Genomic DNA, 20,094 nt, shown 5'->3' with positions numbered 1-20,094 from the left:
CAGGCAGCAGGAGTACACAGGCAGGGAGCCGGAAATAATTACCACGATACTGTAACCAGAAAACACAAGGCCAAGCTATTTACCATACTAATTAATGTTTATCCTTGTTTATGGCTCCACATGGCAGTGGGACTAGAGGCCTGACTGGAGGTATAAATGCTTAAAGGAACAAGCTCTGGATATTAGAATTAAACATCAGGCCAATGGAAAGCTTCTGATAAGCTGAGGACAGGGAGAGCTAAGCCACGCATCCCTCTCTTCCTCTACCATAGATTTGGAATTGCTGAAAGGAAGACTCAGGTTGTCCTTCCAAGGCACAGTTATGGGGAAGTGCCCAGAGCCTGCTACATGCTATTTATCAGCTAATGCATCTCCATATCTACATCTACCTCAGATCTTTTTCTCCTACACTGTTTCTCTTGGATGCTGCTTAAAGATTTCTCTAAAGTATTCCTAAATGTTCCTCCTCTAAACTGAGTCTGTTTCAACAAAATAAGTTACAATTTTTCCTATATTACACCAGAGTTATTTTTCCAAGGCAGTTTTCCCACATCTTCCCTCCTTCAACACCTTTTTTATTTCTGAACAGATTTAGCAGAGAGGCACTGGAGAAAGGGAGGGATGTGCTGCAGACTGCCTGCCTGCCACTGGCAAAGGTGAGCATTAGGATGAAGATTCAGGAGCTCATAGCAGGAGCACCTGCTCCAAACCCTGGCCCCCTACTCCTTTCTGCATGATCTCCCGCTGGGATGTTCTGCCCAGCAGCAGCCGGCCAGTCTCTGCTTCCCATCCTCACCACCGCCTGCTACAAAGCTTCCTTGACAACAGCAAGAGGTAGCTGAAATACCTCCCTAACCATTTTTTAATTTATTTTAATACTGTAGGCTGTGTCACAGGGAAATAAGTCTCTGGAGACACTGCTCATGCTAAGGAAAATTCTGAGTGTCCTGGCACTGGTCACTGCTGATCTCTCCAGGCCTGAGTCTGTCACCCCTTCCTGCAGGGGCTGATTCATTCTTCCCTTGCATTGCTCATTGCTCACAGTCTCCCCCCTAGAAACACTGCAGCTGGTCTTGTTTCTGCCCCTTGTGCTTTATTCTTCAGCTCAGGGATTAAAACAGTGCCTGCCTCTCATAAAGCTCTCTCCCAAAATAAAATCAAAAAGCAGTGTTGGCCCCAATCTGTCCCTGTGTTTTCACTCCATGCTACATTACCAGATGCTCTCAAGGAGCTGAGTATGTCCTATTCGCTTCCATCGAGGATGTGATATCTGAAAACCCCTGGGACGCAATGGCTTTCCAGTCTGGAGAATTTGCCTCCCCCAGCTGCATCAGATGTGTCAGAGCAGCATTTCATTTACCTTTTCCAGTGATTTTTATCTGTCTGGTTATTAATGAGGAAGTTTAACCCACTCCTGGGCAAACCTCTGAAAGTCAAACAAGTTAGAGGGAGAACCAGTCTGTGAGGGAAACTGTCATAAAGTGAGACAGACTCCAAGCAGGCACCGACCCTTCGGTGTATGAAGAATGATCCCCCTTCAGCTGATTCTGTCCCCTGCAAAGGCCTGCCTGCCACCAGCATGGGTTGCTGAGCACTAACCATATCACTCTCCCCAGCTCTCCCTGCATCAAGCAGCCTGAGAAGGCATGCCAGCCATGGCCACCTCAACACAGTTTCCAAACACAGACATGACCAAGTCATCGGTGCCTATCTGGGAAAGGCATTTAATTTCCTTCAGATAAAAATTAATTCATAAAATCCATTTGAGTCTGTTCTTCTGATGACTTGCTTCTCTATTCTATCCTCTGCCTCCAGGATAATGTCCATATTTGCCCGGCACCCTGACTTTCACCCGTCTCACCCATATTGCCCCCACCATCACCACTACACAGAAGGATGCCACCATATGCCCTTCAGAATCCAGACACCTGAGAAATTGCCATCATGAAAGTAAAATAAACTTCTCAAGGGGAAAAAGACGCTACACCAAAACCTCACTCTCGTCCTTCTTCCCCTTCAAAGGGTGCTGCTCTAAGCTGTACAAATTCCAGCACTTCTAAACCTCCTCCATGTGACAGACACAGCCATATCTATAGTGCTTCTTCTACCCCATTGCCCTTCCAAAACCACTGCTTTCATAATGCCAGAAAATACCACAAGTGCATCTGCATTTACATTTTGGCCACAGGTGAGGGGAACCTAGAGCTGCTCACACAGTGTTTGCTGGGAGGAGTGTGGGAACAACACATAGAACAAGAGCTGTGAGCACCCTTGATTTTTGATGACTGCCCCTTGCATGGTGCAGGCTGTGATATGAGTCTGTACTGCTTGAGCTGCCAACACACCATATTAGAAATTTGTGTGCTCATGTGTTGGCAGCTCAAGCAGTACAGACTCATATCACAGCCTGCACCATGCAAGGGGCAGCTCATCAAAAATCAAGGGTGATCACATCTCTTGTTTATGTGTTGTTCCCACACTCTCCCAGCAAACACATGGTCTCTGGCAGATGCTGCTCCTGGAGATTCCTGACATCCTACTGCTGCAACAGAGGCAAGTGTTCAGTGTCATTTGTTCCTAGTGTTTGTGTGCATCTCACAACCTTGGCACAGTTGGTTTAATAGCCAATCTCTTCTGGGAGGCAGCTTAGGGAGGAGAGGGAAAGAGAAAGAGAAAATCGAAGGGGAAAGCAAGAAAAAGAAGAGAGCAAGATGAGCAGGAACCTGTAGAATAGAAAATAACACTGCCAGGCAGAGCAGCAGCTGAATTGGCTGTGACAGACAGACTCTCTCTGCACCTGGGATTCAAACATAAGCTTATTTTTCTGGTTTCTTCAAGGGACAATGAGTCCTGACTACCTGTCAGCGTGCACCCAGGAGATGTCACCAGTAGAAAAGGGGTCCCAGGTGGTCCTGACCCACATGACTGACACAGTTATGATGGCTGAAGTCAAAGGTTACATTTCCCAGAGAAGACTGGTAAGGAGCATAGAGGGAAAAGAAGAAAAACTGAGCAACAGTGGTAACCAGAGATCCAAAGAGATGCTCTTGCCAGGATTCCTGCTGTTCCCAGAGGATTCAAGACAGTTTTGCCTCCTGCACACCTCCTGTTCTGCTCATCTGAGGGGCCAGGGAGCAGCCAAAGAGTGTGTGCCTTCAGACAGACACATTTCTTCTTCTCCAAGTCCCAGCAGATGCACAAGGGAAGACATTCACTGTCTTTCCTCAGCTTGCCAGCTTGTTATAGGGCCATGCAGGACATACTCCCAGAGAGGGAAGGTCAAACTGAGCCAGGTCTCCTAACAGGCAAGCTACACTCTCAGCAGCCCATCAGAACAAGGGGATCAAATCCAGCTGTTCATGTTCGACCACAAGGGACTCATAGCGGATCACTTGAAGAATTTCACCCTACGGCATGGCCCCCTTCCCCAGGACTGGCAGCTCATGGACAATCCCAAAATGAGGGGCCACTAGTTGGTTTTTTTGGCCTCCCTTCTTGGGAAGGAGCAGAGCAGGTCACCCTGCATCTCCTGGTGAGACACCCAGCCATTAACCCGCTCCTGCACCCTCCCACATGTCCACACAAAGGTGCCACCTGTGACTCAGCACCTTCCTCTGCCTCCTCCACATCATCATCAAACCACCCGCACACCCTTCACTGCTGCAAGAGGCCAAGTAGCTGCTTCCAATTAAAAGCTGCTGTTCTCACTGTTTTTTTAATAAGAAAATAGTAATTGAAATTTAATTTAGTCAATGACCAAGTGACAGTGTGTGAAAATGAGCCAGCGTTGGCTTAGGTTCCATCAGGAAAGAGCCTGAACTAAGAGCTGTGGGAGGGGACGGGGGTGTTGCCTGGGTTAGCTGAGGGGGATCTGTACAAGAGGTTTTGAGTCAGGGTCTCTCAGATCACTGCACCTCCCAGCCAGATTTCTCATGTAGCCCATCCATAGCACTACATGTAAAGCCCCCAGGCAATCTCCTTCAATAATCTACATGCTCCAGTGAAAACCCCTCTTCCCATCCCATTCCTGAAGCCTGCAAGGAGAAAGGTGTCTCTTTCCTGCCCTTATCCTCTCTGCTGTCAGCACTGCTGCGACCACAGCCCTGTCAGAGCTGGCAGCCACCAGCCCATCAGCACAAACTGCTGTCAGAGGGAAAGGGAGAGAAACAGAAGAATCTTGGGGGCCCTAGAACAAAATAGGACTCATGAGTCATCCCCTCTGCAAGCACATACCCACAGCCCCCGCTGGCTACTGCTGAGCTCCAGGAAGATGCTGAATATTCGATGAAAGGGGTTTTTTTAGATGTGCTGAAAATGGCAAGGGAAACTCCACTGTCAATTGAAAAAAAAAAAAAAGGAAAGAGAAAGATCACAATCTCATCGCCATAGCCAGTCTTACACCTTCCCCGAGGATATGTTAGTACAGTCAAGGGTGTGAGAGGAAAGCAGCCCATGGGGATGTGTTTCTGGCAGGCTGAGGGAAGGGAGGATGAGGGAATGGCTGCGGGAGGGTACATGTGCTGCCATCTCCAACAGGCTGGATGGATGCGGGCAGCCTGGGTTTGGAGGTGAAAGGACATAGCATATGCCATGTGGAGGGAAAGCATCACCTGGCTCTGACACGTCTGCTAGAGGTCTCAGCATCTCTGCCATGGTTTCCACTAGAAGACCTCATTTGGGAAAGGCAAGCTTAAATATGACCTTTTTACAATGCCAACCTGTCCAGCAAGGTCAAGGCTCACTGGCTGTTTTCACACAGTATCACATGAATCACTACAGAAGTGTGGGATGACAAGGGACTACACGGGGTCAGTGCGTCTGTCCGCTCTTCCCAAAGTCAGTGAGACAAAAATCACCTTTTACTAATGTTAGCAAAGTAGGTATTTACTCCTTATTTGGAAAGCCCTTCATATCAGCTGACACAGGGTTAAATCTTCGCAGTCAGTGAAACCTCAGCCCAGTAAGAGAGGAAGCCTCTGCTGCACCTTGGTATGCCTTTCAGGAGATGTGGCACAAGCTCTCTGTTCTAAAGTAGAGTGCTTGGCTGGGGAGATGGAGGGGAGGGTGAGAGTCTGAAATTGCAGGCAGGGATGTGGGACAGAGATGAGGAATTGCAGAGGTTCTGGGCTGAAGCCCTTCAGCTCATCCTCAGAGGAAACAGGAGTGCCACAGGATGGTACAGGGGGAATTCAAGTTTCTCAGCACAGCTGAGGAAAGGGAGGGTACTCATGTGTGTGAAGGAACAGTGAGGGAGCAGGATAGAGAGATTTACAGAAATTTTAGAAATTTTCTTTTCTCCCACTCTCCTCCACCCTGTCATTTTCTCTTCTCCACTCTCTCTTCTGGTCTGCGTCTCACCTTCTGTCTTTCCCTCTGTAAGCACTTATTGGCAAGTCTTCTCCAGAACAGTTATTTTGAATGTGTGTTCCTCTACATCCCTTACAATATTTGCTCTCTCATTCTCAGTATCTTCCTTGTTGGTGAAGCTGATCAGCTTAATGATGATAATATTGAACATGGTGAAATGGCTTATTTCACACCAAAACCAGTTATTCCTTGCTGTGCTTTCAGGTATCAGCCATTTTCATGCCTTTCCTTGTCACAACAGATGCAGAAACTCAAATATCATCCTTTTTTTTTCCTTACCATCTTCTCCATTTGGAAGAGAAGGACATTCTCCATCATATATTTTTAATCTGCTCTTTGAGAAAGCTTGAGATGTGAAATGGACTATTTTAGTCCTATCCCTCATTCCCAGACAGATGTCATTCTTGGGGAAGCCAATCTCCTCAAGTTAGTGGCTTGTCTAGTGTGGAAGTAGCAAGTGATATGTTCCTTGTCCTCATGGCATCTAGATCTCTGCCCAGCCCCCATCCCCATCACTTCTGTGCTCACTGCATAGACATAACCCCCCCCCAAAACAGAAGCTGAGAGTCTGTGGTAGGGTCATGCATTTTCCAGCAAAAGAAGCCAACACATCACTTCTGCCATGATTCATCCTACAGCAAAGAACAGTGTGGGCTCCCCATTTCAATGTGCATCACAGAACCTGCCCCCAGTGGGAGCCCACAGATTGACTGGTGTTGAAAGGTATCTCTGGAGGCCTCCAGTCCAAATCTCTGTTCAAAGCAGGGCTAACTTTAAAGCCATAGTAGGTTGCTTAGTGCCTTGTCTGCTTGAGTTTTGAGTATTTCAAAGGGGGCTGACTCCAAGACATCTGTGAATTACCATCTCACATCTGATCCACCCTCATGGTTATGTTTTTACTTTATATGGAATTGGAATTTCCCTAGCTGCAACTTGTCTCTACTGCCTGTTGCCCTTGGTGCACATCTCTGGGAAGAATCCAGTTCCATTTTCTCTGCACACATCCCCCCTTACCTTATCAGTCAGATCCCCCTTAAATTGCTCTCCAGGCTAAACAAAGTCAGTACTCAGCATCTTCATGGCCTTCCACTAAACTAGTTTCCCACTCTCTGTCTTGGGTAGGGGAGGCAGGGCAGGGCAGTGCCTGACTCTCTCTCTCCTTGCTCGGGATCTCCCCAGGCTGAACTACAGCCTGCTCTGAATGTTTCCTCCCTATTTCACTGTTAAATGGATGGTAACCAGGCTCCAGGCAACTCAAATCAATTATTCTCAACAGAAACTGCAGTTTGCATTACCAGGTTCATAAGACTGTATCCAGATTTTACTATTAGCAAATCAGATTCCCAGTGCGCAGGAAAAAACAGTCCCCTGACAAAACCAGGATGAGGTATCAGATGATTTTGTAAACCTCTTAACAGGGATGGGGAGTCAGAAAACAGACTTAGTCTTGTCTTTCCTGCCCAGCTATCAGTGTGGTTTGGGAATTAACTCATCATGCTTTATTTATCATCAAAATTTTCAGTCAACAGTCAAAACAGAGAGGCACATTTTTCCCCTGTAAAATCTGCTCAGCCATATCACAATCTCCCTCAGCATTAGCTTCAAACCAGCATCCTAAAACCCCTCCACTTGATTCTTAAACAGGAGTGTGACAAGCTTCAGGTGTCCCAGTTGTACTTGGTAAAGGGAGGAAGAAGATACAGAGTCACACTGTCTTGCCATACAAAACAAGCAGAGAAAGGAGCTGGGCCCCAAGACAGTGACACAGACAAGGTCTACTCACTCTGACTGACCAGGGGAACTCACTGCTGAAGGAGCAGACAGCTTGACTGGGTGTTTAAATGAGGGTGAGTGGGTTTAAAAGCGTAGACGGCACTTACATCTTCCAATAACTGTGGCAGTACCTAACGGCTTCCAGGTCGATATTTGTGAAGTCATCAGGGATTCCTTCTTCCCCACCAGACACCTCAAAGGAAGCATTACAGGAGGAATCAAACAGGAAGGATTCACTTCCTTCTGAAAGACCTGTGCAGTGGCTCTTCCACTTTGGTGGGAGTTACCTGGTGACCTACACACATGGTGGGTTGCCCTATGGTAACAACTCCAAGGAGAACTTCAGTGAGGCCCCAAATTAACTAGTGGGAAAGTGCCACAGTTCCTGGGGAAGGGCACTGTGATTTCAATTACCTGAAGGTATTTGAGAGGGATTTCAAGAGAGATGCACAGTCCCACCTATTCCAATTCCCCTCCCTCAAGCTCCTGTTGCCATGGCAATGGTACTGACAATTTCAATGCATAAACCCAAATTTGCATTTTAATGGATCATAATTAGAATGCTGAGATAAACGATTCTTCCCCACTAAAAGGTAACATAAATGCCACATCTCACAAATATGCTCTGCCAGCAAGTATTGCACATACACACACGCACACACACAGAGTCTATACATCGCTGGGCTGTGGGAGCTGGGAAGTTGCTTTCAGTTCCTTTATGCCTAGCTAGGAAGTTTTATATCTGCCACACAAAGACACAATTTCCAGAATAAAACATTAAATTTACCAGATGTCTGCTGCAAACTGATTGTATCACCTCCTGGCTGCTATCCTCCCATGCCATGCTTCCCCTCCCAGGTCCAAGCAGGATCAGGCCTGTTGTCCCAACACTGAACCCTGAGTTGCTCTCTGCAACAATGCTGACAGCTCTAAAGAGCTCACTAGGAGCTCATCAGAGATGATGAAAAACCTGTCCCTCCCCAACTGTCCTAATATTTATTTTCCTTTTGTTTTTAGCTAAATTTGCAGCGAGATGTGTTCTCACTTGGTTATCTGCAATATGCCCAAGAGTTTATTCTCCAGCTCTTGGATCAGGAAAGGAGTACTGTGTTAGCACCTGTCCCACGCTGTCAGCAGAGAGGCCAAGTAGCTACAAAAGGACAGAAGGAGATTTTAAAAAGGAAATGTTTCCAAGTAATCTCTCTGTACTTCAGCAAAAGTCAGGGAAGAGGAATAGGGGGTGGGGGAAGAAGCTATTCTGCACTGAATAGGAAAGCAGAAAATTAATTTCTTCTGCCCTTGAAACAAACTAAACTCATAGCAGGCAGCTGGCAGCAGTGAATAGAGACAGAAGAGAGAAAGGAAAAAAAAAAAGGAGAGAACAGGAGAAAAGCAAACAAGTGAATCATAAAAGCTGCAAACTGCCTGGAAATTTCATTTGGCTTTTCAGTTGAGAAGTGACACGATGCATACTTGGGAAGGGACAATCACATCTGGGAGAGGCTTAAAGTACCTGCAGCCCAGACCAGCTTCTCCTGACCCCGCTGAACCCTCCTGGGCCACCCAGTCCTCAGGGGACTTCAGGCAGCTCTGTGAAGAAGGGGAGGGCACAGAATTCACCTCTGCCATGAGATAGAGTCCATCTGCCTCATCCCGCCTGCCTGGGATGTGGAAGCAAAGGTACATGTCCTGCAGAGCAGCACTGACAGGACACCACCAATACTGGGCTGCTATCTGCCAATGCATCAACTAAATGACACAGAAGTTGCTCCTCAGAACTCTGTGGCCTGGATCTGCCCATTTATTCCTGTGGAGAGCTTTCCAAGGGGTCTGTTTCAGTCCTGCACCTTCTATCAGCACTGGCTGAACAGACATGTCCACTCCACTGGATCTGTGTGATTAGGGCCCAGAGGGTTCAAGCAACTTCCTGCTCCTCCTCCACAGTGGTCAGCCTGGTGGAATCCTGATTCCTTCTCCAAGAAAGTCTTTTAGTCCTACTGCTCTGGGCTGCACTAAAAAGAGCATACCTCTCTCTCACCACTCCCACCACCACAGCTAGCAACCCCATTTAATCTCTCTGCCCTCCTTCATGTGCCAGAATCAAATGTTAATTGGACTGCGCTGTGATAGAGTGAATGTTAATGTGCCTTGCCACATGAACAAGTGGAGCTGGATTCAGCCTCCAGTGCAGCATGCAGCTGGAAGAGCGTGGCAAGGTGAGCCCAGTGGAGGAGTCTCTGGGGCTCCCCACCACTTTGGCCAGCCCTAAAGACTGCAGGTCCTGGTGATTTGCATCCAGTCACTTTCAAATCCTCTTTAGCACTGATGCACGTGCACATGTAAATGCACATAGCCAGACTGCACACAAAAACACACATTTACCTACAGCCACCCAAACCCCACACAGTGAACTGGTTGTATAAAATCAGCATGGATGCAAGCTGAGGAGTTCATATGCTGTGCAGGCCATGGCATTGTTTTCATTCATGTAAGTAAACCCAGGTAGAAACTTGTATTGGATGTTAACATGTAAATGGGGTGGGCTCTTATACCAATGTAAATCACGGTGTACCCAGTAAGACAGGAGGCCGTACACCTACACACAACCAGAGCAAAACACTTCCCTGGAGTTGATGGCTTTCCACATAATACTTGTTCCCTTATTTCTGAGTTGCAGTTGATTAACTTAAAGATAAAACAACCTAACTCTCTTAAGGACCATTTGTGCCACAGATCTGGTGGTTCATGGGGAATTTATTAGCCAGTTCCTGTCCCTTGGGATACAGTTTACAGGTTTTGCACAGTAGGGACCCCTCAGAGGTTGGAGGCATGATCCAATTCCCAATAAAAAGTTTTAGGAACAAAGAGCGGAGTAAGGGAGGAAAATAAGGAAGAAAGAGTTGGTCTTGTAATTTAGAGGAACTCAAATGCTGGGAGTCAAGATCAAGAGATGAAAGGCCAGGTCAAACTGTCATCCTCCCAGAAATTGCTGACCCTGGTTGGAGAAGCAAGGGCAAGAAGAAGAAAGAGAGGACAAAGAGAGGAAAAGAGGCAATGCAAGTGAAAAGACAGCTATCGAAAGAGAAAGGGAGTGAAGAATGGAAAGCAAAATGTAAGAAGGAAAGAGCAATAAAATTGATCAAGTAAAAAGAAATTATAAAAGCATCTGACACCATGCAAAATGTGCATGCCAACTGTGGGACAGAAGATCATCTCATTCACTGTACAGGGAGGTGTCACACAAGCCACTCGACAGTGACGGGGTCTGCCAGCTCCCACCCTCACCCATGCCCCACAGTAGCAGGGACTGCGTGGCTGGTTTGTCACTTGGCTTCCTTCGTAAGAGAAAAGGCCAGCCCCTGGCAAGCCTCCCTCCACCACTCACCCCATCGGCTTTGGGGGCTACCACAGTCTGTCCCCAAGGGCTCTCTCCACAGTAGCCCTGTCAGAGAGGCAATGCTATGGCCACTTAGATGTGCTGCAGCCAGGGCCCTGGATGGGTGATGGCAGATGGGGACAGTGAACAGTGATCCAGGGCTGAACATTAACTAGCAAGAGACTTGCTGCCAAACTGACATCACAATCAGCAGATAAGCGCGACTCAGACCAAAGCCATGGTGGCTGGTCCACCCTAAGGCCCTGATGACTGTCAAATATAGGCTGGGGTGTTCAGAGGCAGTGGTATGGAGTTGCACCCCAAACTCCTCCTGCATCTTGCTGGTTCTGTTCCCAAAATTTGCCAGGTAAAACCTACAGCAACTTTATGTTTATCCTGCAAACCTCTTCCATGCCCTCCCCTGCTTCTGGCAGTGCCTTCCTAAAACTCAACACCCATCTCAACACCCGTCTCTCCTGGCTGCTGTGCTTGTGGCAGGTGAAACCCAGCCTTACAGTGACATCTAGTGAGGAGAGCCCTAGTGGCACTAGGCACCCGTGCTAGTAATGGCAGCCTGGACTCCTCTCCTGCTGGCATTTGTTTTCTGGAATTCAGGAGACAGGGCAGAGCAGGAGATGTGACCCTTAAGGAGAAGGTAGCCTGGCCCATGGTGGGTGTCACGTAGTGAGCGTATGGGTGCCTGGTACCCAGCACCTCCAGGGCTGTCCCTGCATCCCAAGACAGTGGGGGTCTCCCGAATACATGCCAGTGGATTTTCAGTGTTGTCTCGGTGTGTTTTCTACACTGTGCTGAGGAGAGATAGATGGAAAGGGAGAGAAACAGAGGGAAAGGAAAGGCAGAGAAAGGGAAGGGAGAAAAAGGGAGAGCCAAACATACAATTCAGATGGACTCAACTGCTGAGATTCAAGACAAAATGATAAAAGGTCAGGTTGAACTGTCACGCTCCCACAGCCTCAGAAATTGCAGATCCTTGTTGGAGAAGCAAGGGCTGCAAAAAGAGACGGCAGTCAAGCAAACAGGGAATAAGACAAGGAAAGACAAAATGCAGCTAGTAGGGAGAGAGAGAGCAAAGGAAGGAAAGGAAAAAGAAGGGAGGGAGAAAAAATTACAAAAGCAGAGTGCATGGAGGGAGGTCTGGCACTACATTAACAAATGCGGCATGCCAGCCACAGGACAGAATATCTCTGTGATCTGGGAAGCCTCACATGTTATTCTTTGTAGTTCTGAGCAATTCTGAAAAATATAATTTCACAAATTAAAAACCATGAAGTGTGCATTGTGGCAATAAGCATCCAGCCTGCCTACTGTTTGCAGCATCCATGATGCCACCTTGCTCTCAATTCCCACATCAGAAACAAGTGGGGAGGGGATCAGCTAATGTGGCTCACTCCTTTGTAATGCATGCTGGTGACCCAGCCATCCCATCCCCTGAAACTCCTTCATGACCCTGTTCCACTTCTGCTCCCTTTGTTTTCCCACTGTCTTCAAATGGCTCCCCTCCAAGTCTGAAGGGACTAGGGAACTGGAGGGGACACGTTACACCTTTAGCAACCGAAGCATGGGCATGACACACCTTTAGCCATGGGAAGATTGCACTGGTGCCAACACAGATCAGAGCAGGCAGAAGCTGCGGCGGCAGCAGGAATGATGCCCCCAGCTCCACCGACTCTGCTCTGCACCAAGCAGCACAGACATCCACTAACAAGGCCTGCCTAAGGCAGCAAACCCGTGAGGGCCCCAGCCCAGCTCCTGTCTGTCTCCAAACCCTTGATGGCTGGTGACAAGCATAACTAGCTAAACTTTGCTGCACTCTGAGCCAGCTCTGGGGCTTATAAACATTTTAAGGGGCAGAGAGGCTGGGAACAAAACATAAAGCATTCCACCTCATTGTCCCTGCTTTGAAAGCAGCCATGTTCAACAGCCACTGACATTCCCCAATTTCACATCTACACAACATGGGGACACATAAGCTCTCAGCTCTAATGCACCCTCCTCTCTGTGGATTTCCAAGCTCTTTACTTGAGAAATCATTAATTGCATCATAACCAGGATAAAATACATCTTTCCTGAAAGAAACAAGGCTTTATTTCATCAAAGGCCACAATACCTTCAGAACTGAGAACTACCACTGCCTTTTTACAAATCCCTCTAGTTAAAGAATGTTATGCACCAAACCTTGTCTCAAAATCCTGGTTTCTGTTTTTGTCCATTTTCTGTGTATTCAGCAGAGGAATATTTTTCAGGGCGAATTTCTCAGATTCTGACATGGAATACCTATATTTCTGACTTAAACACAAAAGAAAGCCACAAAGAGCAAACCAAACAACATAAGAGAGGAATAAAGAGTAACTTGAAAGCCAAAAATGAAACAAAAGAAGGTCAAATGTCAAGCCGGGGAGGTCAGTGTGCAATTGAAAAGGGAAAGACGAATTCTAGAAGCACAAAAGGAAAAAAAAAAATGACAGGCTTAAACATATAGGCAATAAAAGGAAAAAACCTAAAGTCAACAGGTAACAGTCCACCTGCTTGAAGCTGATTTGAAAGGAAAACAAGGGTCCTGGTAAGCTTGGAGGCTCAGATGCTGGTAACTGAGCTGTGAATCTCATCAAGCTTATCACTAACTGTAAAATTCCAAAATAACAAGAGAAGATGTCCTGGAAGAGTCTTAAAAGGCTTCCACCAAACAGTTCATAACTTCTGGAAGTTGTGCTGATCCAGCACTGCCGGTGACCAAACCATAAAAAAAAAAACCACAAAAAACCAACCAACCAAAAAAAAAAAAAAAAAAAAACCAAAACAAAACATACAAAAATCCAAACAAACAAAAACCCCAACAACAATGACAAAAAAACCCAAGTTGGATCCCCTAAAAAGCAAGAGAGGGGCCCAAAGCTCTCAAGTTATTCCATAACCCCCAGTGTGTACGTATGGCAGTAGGTGTTGTCCATGCTTTACCCACCTTTTTACAATGCATTTCATTCAGCCTGGCAATCCCTAAAGCAAACTTGTATTCTCTTCAAGCCCTGTCTGCGACTCTTTCCCCTGTCCACCATCTGTTACACCCATTCTCCAGCATTTAGCAGTTCCTGGTCTGCAGCTCCCCTGCCTTTTGTTCACTCAGGCCCATCCCTGCTCCACCAAAGGATCTTTATCCTCTTTTCCAAGTTTTTTAGGGAAAAGGAAAAGCAACTACAGCGGGATAGCTTTTGACCTTCTAGACTGAGGGAAACAGTGGCAGTAAGGTCTGTCTCCCTGAGCCTGTTCTGTAGGAATGAAGTAGGTGAGGAGGTCAGGAGGAAGACCCATGTCTGTGGCCCACAGAAGGAACAGGGAAAAGTCAATTACTCGGAGCCCTGAGATCCTTCTAGTACTTATTGCTTTGAGCATTTAAGGATAGTGGTGGGAAACAGAGAGGGAAATCGTTCCCCTTCATCTGCAGACCCATTTTGCGTGCTCCACTCTAGGAGGTATACAAGACCAGCAGACGCCCTTCTTAAAATAATTTTCCCTTCAGGGAACAATAGAAAGTATGAGGACACTGAATGTTCAGGCATTTTTGTGAGTCTGGATGCCCAATTTTCTGGGCACAAAAACCTTGTGACACCAACTCTGTATTATATGCAAAAATATTACTGGCAAAATGCTTTCTTTTGGTATTCTAAGCCCTGAAGAAGACTTGTTTGGTTTTTTCCAAATAAAACATTTATGTTCTTAAAAATATTACCTCTGTCTATGAAGTGGGCTCCTAGAGCATCAGCAGAGCTACTGATGCTTGTTCTCTTCCCATTTGAAGCAAAAAAAACAGATGGAGAACAAGTATATGTTGAGAGTTGCTTAATCTTTGTGCCTTCTTATCTCATCTGTGTAGGAGGACACTAACTCTTGTCTCATTCAGGGTCAGAGTTCATTTCTTACTGCAGCGTTTAGTGTGGTGGGAAGCTGATTTAATCTCAACCTTATCTGCAGAAGCTGTGCAAGTCAGAGCCAGACTCTTGGTGATCTGGAAGAGGTCACTGAAAAGTGAATGAAAGAGGTTGGTATCTGCACTGGATTTAAAAAAAAAAAAAATCAGAGTAAAAGATTTTCTGTCAGTCTAAAGTAACTAGACACTTATCCATGCAAGTGTGTGAACCAAAGCATTCTTCAGCCCTTGTTCGAATTCAGTAGGCCAGAAAGTCAAATTGCTTTTCAAAGGCATGTCACATAGTTAAAGGACAAAGGTTCCTGTGCACTCGAGGTACAGGGCAGGCAGTGACCCATGGCTCTTTGTAGGAAGAGTGACCGCAACACAAACTGCTTCAAGTCAGCAAACACAGCTAAATATTAATGACAGCAACTTTAGATATTGCTGCTCAAGAGAAAATACAGAATGTGGAAAGTGGTAAAATTGGACAGCTGCTTAAAGCAAAGCAGATTCCATAATCCACATATGAAGAAACATGCTGAAGTGAAAATCTGTTATAAATCAGCTCAAAAATTGGTCTGATTCATTTTGAAAGAGAATATACAGATATATGTGTCAATGTGGACAATACAAAGTGTTTAAACATCAGGATCCCATTTCCCCAAATCATAAGACTGCTTTTTAAAAAAGCCCTAAACTAAATAAATGCTTGTGACTGTTATATTTTACTTCTAATGCTGCCCTCAGCTTCTGTTTTCTCACATTCTTCACAGTATTCCTTCAGACTGAGACTCCTATGTAACCTCCTGAATCGAGAAGCTGGAACATAAAGTAAGAGCAAACAAACAGCTATTATGAACTGCCATTGACAGCAATATGATTAGACATGAACATCAGTTACATCTTTATTAGCATACAGTACAGAGTGATAAAGTGGAACAAACCAATCAGACATCTTCCAAAACCAAGAATAACAGGGAGTAGAAGTCACTCCAAGATTAACCAGAAACTCTATCAACATATTCAAACAGGAAAAATTCCCATTTTCTGATGCCATAAGAAAGCAAGCAGAAAGTGAACTGATAATATTCACGTATGGAAGTTACTTAAAACTCCAACTGATCTGTGTGCTGGGTTATTTGTAATTGAAAAGCTGGCTACCCGCTGAGGAGTGAGATTTAAAGAAAGCTATAGAACATGGACATTAGTGTCAGAAAGCTTCCAAAGATAGCTTAACTCTCAGCAAGAAAGACATTCTCAATCTGAAATGCAGCACCTGTGGATTTTGCCATCCAAACTTAGATTATTCAGGCTCTAAGATGGTGATTTATTTGGATGTTTTACATTTAAATGAAGATCATTTGACATTTGTTCTGTCCCCAAAGCACTTCAAAGAGCTAACTGAACTGATTTTTGAGGAATTACAAAGTGATGAAATTTTAATTTTATTCATCTTGAATGAAATTCTAATTTGAGTAGAGGCTTTAAAACAGTATAATAAAATCCTGATTTTTTAATTTTTTTGGTTTTGTATAGACACAAGGTCTCCTAACATTAAATTTTTAATAGTATGTATTGGTCTGGAAAAAGGTATTTGTAGTGTCTGCTCAACTACTTTCAACAGTGGCTCAGTAAAAGAAAGGGATAGTTAAATATATATATCATGACAGCATAAGGAGTATATCATCACTGAGAGAGTGATAAAGCCATAGAAGCTCATGCTTTATGCTGTGCTCAGCATAAAGCAGATTTGTCAAATACAGGTAGTTGACTTATTCTAAGGTCAGCAGAGGATATTTTACAGTTTATGACACATAGAAGAGACTACGTGATCCAAATGCCTAAATTCAACATATATACAGACTTAAAGTAACATATAATACACAGGCAAAGTCAGTTCATATCAAGAGATGATTATACTGATGACAATTTTATACCCCAACAAGGCACGAATGGAGAAACTGCTCAGAGACAAAGTTTGTAGCCTTTAAGCAGGAGGTACTTTATTCTCGGTGTGCCAGGAGGCGGCCAGATTGCCCTGGGAAGACCGCTTCAATCCAACAACTCACAGCTGGTCTTTTTATACAATTTTTGGCAAGTAATTGCATAATACAATATGAATATTCATGATATCGCAACATACATTTTTAATATTCATCACGGGTGGCGTTCAGGTGGAGTTAGAGGTGTGGTCTTCAATTTGGGGAGAATCTAGGAGGGTCGTTCCTGTTCTTCAGCCTCATAAGTCCCCGGCCACCCTATCATCCTCTTCATGAACTTTGTGAACTTTCCTATCTTGGCTACCTTTCTAGCGTATTTGGCAGAAGTTCCTGATATCTTGGCAAGGTGTACCTATGTTTTGACTCTCTTTCCTTCTCTATCAGTCCTTGTTTTTCTTCTTTATACTTAATTTAGCCTCCTAGTTCTTTCTGTTTTTCTGAGTACATATGCTTCTGTTCTCCTGTGTCACTGTGTTCTGCATACCTTAATGAGTTATTGCCTCCGCTGTTTCTAAGACCAAGTTTTCTGTGCTTTGCTTAAAATCTATATTCTGAATTTAACTTTCTACTTTTCGTATTGCTATATTACATTTGCTTTCTAGGCCTTGCCTGGCTTCAATACATTCCTAATATAAGTAAGTCAATAAACTTGTCTTGTTTAGCAGTGCAGGGAAAAGATGTGAGCATAATTCTCTAATGAAGCCAAAGAGCAAGGGAAGACTTTGTGCCTCTGCCTGAAGGAATGTGACAGGTCTTGGTTGTACCAAAGTCACCTGGACAGAGACATGACAGATGCTACAATCACCATGTCTGGCAAGGCCAAGCACAACTGCAGCCAGAACACAGTTAGGAGAGACATTGATCATGCCCTGGGAAAAGCTGCCAGATCCTGTTAAAAGGAGCTGAAGAAATATAATGTATTAATAATATGTACATGATTTCACAAAGTGTTAAAAAACCCATAGCCTATGTTAGACCACGGTCTTTGGTAACAGATCCAAACCTCGGGAATGAGTCACACCACAAAGCATGCATACATTTAACTTCTTGGTGAACCAACCAGCTCCAAGAGCCTGACCAGACTGAGGCAGGAGTCTTCGAATGCAGTTAAAGGAAGTTCCTTTCCCTCCCTCCTCAGCAAAGTGACCCCTGTGCGCTCATTAAACTTTATTCTGCAGGTAATTGCTGACTAAAATCACTGCAAGTCTGCTGGTCAAAGGAGGCATTGCCTGTATTACGATTCCTTCCTACTGAAGGTATTTAATAAGAAGGGAGTCAGACTTTCTGAGAGTCTTATATAACTGAGATCTTTATTAATTGGCACAACAGAAATGGAAATGAGGTGGTACTGGTAATGGTTTACTTTTGAGGTAGAAAAGGGCACATATTTTCCATCAACAGAATAATAAATCAGTGCACCTTCTACCACACTAATTTGTTAAACATGTTTTGCAGTGTTGGTAGCAAAGATGTTTTTGCATCAGGTACTCGCATAAGGCAATTATGAGGTTGCACCATTCTGACACAAAGCATGTGTAAAAATGTATTAGCTAATCCTAATAAATGATACAAACGTAGTGTTTAATCGGTAGAATAAGCTATCTTGAATATTCTGTGCAATATGTAACCATGACCAGCTTACAAAGAACCTGTAAATTGTATTTTAGGGGCTAAAAGAGAGCATTTGACTGAGGAGGTATTTTTGAAATCGATTTCTCCATGGTGAGAGCACTGGCAGCTGTCATTTATCTCGCTCTGACCAAGATAAAGATAAACTGAGTATACAACCAATAACAACTTTTCTGCTGACTAGAATACTCTCTATTGCTTTCTTCAATTTCACCAATGGGCTATTAACTCATGGTTTGTTCAGCTTCTCCGTTGCAAAACTACAATAACCTCTTTGTAACTTTATGAGCTTTCACAAAACTGGAAGTACAAACCTGTCAGGGAATAAGAGCTGAGCAAGCTCTATGTTCCACCAGATACAAAAAGAAAACAAGAAAATGGAGGAGTGCTCTGCTTTACATACCCAGTGACTGGCCCTCCAAATCAATCAAAAAAAAAAAAGGCTCAGATTACTGTAAAAGGAAAATTAAGAGTGAAAAGTGACAAGCAGTTAATGTTCTCCAGTTTTGAAGCCAGGAATAAACACCAAGTAAGTCCTGTCTAGAAAGGTGTGTCAGCACCATCAGCAGAAACTGACACAGGATGCTGGGACCCATCCAAGCAGGGATTCAGAAGAGAATGAACAACAAAAGATAGGCATGGAGGTGACATCTGCAGGAGCTGGATACCAATTTCCAGAGAATGACTGCCTTTTAATAAACTGAGGTTTAACTGTTATCAGTGCCCGTTAAAAATCATTACCATGAGAAACAATGAGAGCCATTTGTATTAACTTTCTCCCTGCAGGACCCGTCTGAGGGAGAACAAACCTCTCTCCTCCAATGTCAGCTTGTTACTGCCAGCACTGGCTATAATTGAATAAGCTTTATTCAAATGATAGCTAAATTTAGCAGACATTAGCATCAAGTCTCTAAAGGGGTGAAAACTGGAGAAGGAAGCATTAAACAAATAGACTAAAGTAACCCTGAATAGTAGATGCAATTTATGGCAGAGCAAGCCTTTCTACCTGATGAGTCTAGCACAAAGTTACACCTGGATTTTGGGACCTCATTGAGAAAAAACATGGCACCATTCCCTTTCTTCCTGGCCTTTTATTATCCCTGTGGTGGCGATTGCCTCTTGTATTGTCCACAAAATAGGATTTGTTACCCGGTGTGCAACAAGCACATTTCAGAGTTACACAAGCCTGGGTGCTTGCTGGTATTCCACAGATCAAGCACACCCACTGGACTATCCACACCATTATTTATACACAGATGTTCAGAGTTAGTAACTTTACATGTACAAACCCTCTGCTGTCAGTAATTTCCATATAAGTTACATAAGCCCAGCTAACTTTTATGTATGCTTAAGGGAAGGGCTTTCACTTGGGCACTTTCTTTTTGACCTCTAGGCAAGGCTTTTAGTATTACAGTGAACATACTTGAGTTGTACTTGAGCATTTTGCCAAGTTAGCAATGTATACATAGACATACCTCATCTTTGAAGCTCGTTAGTTCCAGGATGTCCTCGATGCCAATTGCTATCTGTTCTAATGACATACAACAACATTGTGATTTACTACTCCTTAAAGGTTGTTAATTCCAGGACATTCTTGATTAAGGGATACTCACTGCCACCTCTTCCACTGATTAGGTCTCTTTTCTTGTTGATTAGGCTTGAAAGTATACAAAAATCTTACATCAAAGAACATCCTGACTTGAGATAATCTTGACATACTCACAGAATCGCAGAATTGTTAGGGTTGGAAGGGACCTCTGGAGATCATCCAGTCCAATCCCCCTGCCAAGGCAGGGTCACCTCGAACAGGTGACACAGGAACGTGGCCAGGTGGGTTTGGAATGTCTCCAGAGAGGGGGACTCCACAGCCTCCCCAGGCAGCCTCTTCCACTGCTCTGCCACCCTCAAAGTAAAGAAATTCTCCCTCATGTTGAGGTGAAAGTTCTTGTGCTTTAGTTTATGGCCCTTGCTCATCGTCTCGTCGCGGGGCACCACCGAAAGGAGTCTGGCACCATCCTCTTGGC

Source organism: Pseudopipra pipra, chromosome 5 (assembly GCF_036250125.1).
Source record: "Pseudopipra pipra isolate bDixPip1 chromosome 5, bDixPip1.hap1, whole genome shotgun sequence".
NCBI lineage: Eukaryota > Metazoa > Chordata > Aves > Passeriformes > Pipridae > Pseudopipra > Pseudopipra pipra.
The sequence above is the reverse complement of the archived record's forward strand: the minus strand, read 5'-3'. Positions refer to the sequence as shown.